Source organism: Aythya ferina, assembly GCF_964211825.1.
Source record: "Aythya ferina genome assembly, chromosome: 5".
Taxonomy (NCBI): Eukaryota; Metazoa; Chordata; class Aves; order Anseriformes; family Anatidae; genus Aythya; species Aythya ferina.
The window spans coordinates 29,449,359-29,450,252 of record NC_140301.1 but is presented as its reverse complement, the minus strand read 5'-3'; positions in this window follow the sequence as shown (position 1 = coordinate 29,450,252).

Below are 894 nucleotides of genomic sequence, written 5' to 3'. Positions count from 1 at the left end.
GCCGCCCGTGCCCCCGCGCCGCGCCCCGGCTCCGCCGCCCGCTCCCATCCTCCGCCGCCCTCTCCCTCCGCCGCCCTCCGCCGCTCCTCCTCCTCCTCCTCCTCCTCCGCCACCGCGGGGCGACCGCCCCCGACCGCCCCCAACGCCCGCAGCGGGCGCCGCCGCCGCCCCCCGCCAGCCCCACGCGAGGGGCGCGGGCCTGAGGGCAGCGTCCTGCCTCAGGGTGCCTGGCAGCCGGGGCCTCGGGGCGCCTGACGGGTCCTTGGTGTCCCTACCCGGCCCCCTGTGCCCCTAACAGGTTCCCAGTGCCCCTAACAGGCTCCCTGTGTCCCTTCTCAGCCCGCTGCCCATCCTGCTTCCCCCCTCAGCCCCGCTGCCCCCTCAGCATCGCTGCCCCCTCATCCCCACTGCCCACCTCCCTCACCTCACCCAGGTCCCAGCAGGGTGTTTTGGGGCACGGACCCTGTGTCCTTGTGTACCCTGTGTCCCTGCATCGTGAGGGTTTTGAGAGCCTGGGCCCAGCAACTCAGCAGCCCCCTGGCACCTGCTGTGCAGGGACTTTGCTTTTTCCCCCAAATCCCTTTTTCCCATGTGCTTTGGGAAAATGGGTTGGTGCTTACTGGTGCCTGGGATGTTTCTAGGTTTTGGGGGAGTGGTGGGGAGTGGCCCTGGTCTCGCAGAATAACAGAGGGAGCGCTGCTTTGGCAGGCTGAGCACGCTGTCTGCAGCACGCACTGGAGAGGTTTGGTGTAGGTTGGGTGCGTCGGTGCGCCAAGATGCTTTGTAGGTCACACCTCGTGCCTAAAAGTCAATAGACGGATGAAAATACAGAGAGATTTTGTTCCTTAATAGTGTATTGGGAGGCGGCTTTCCATTAGCCATGTAACTTCCACA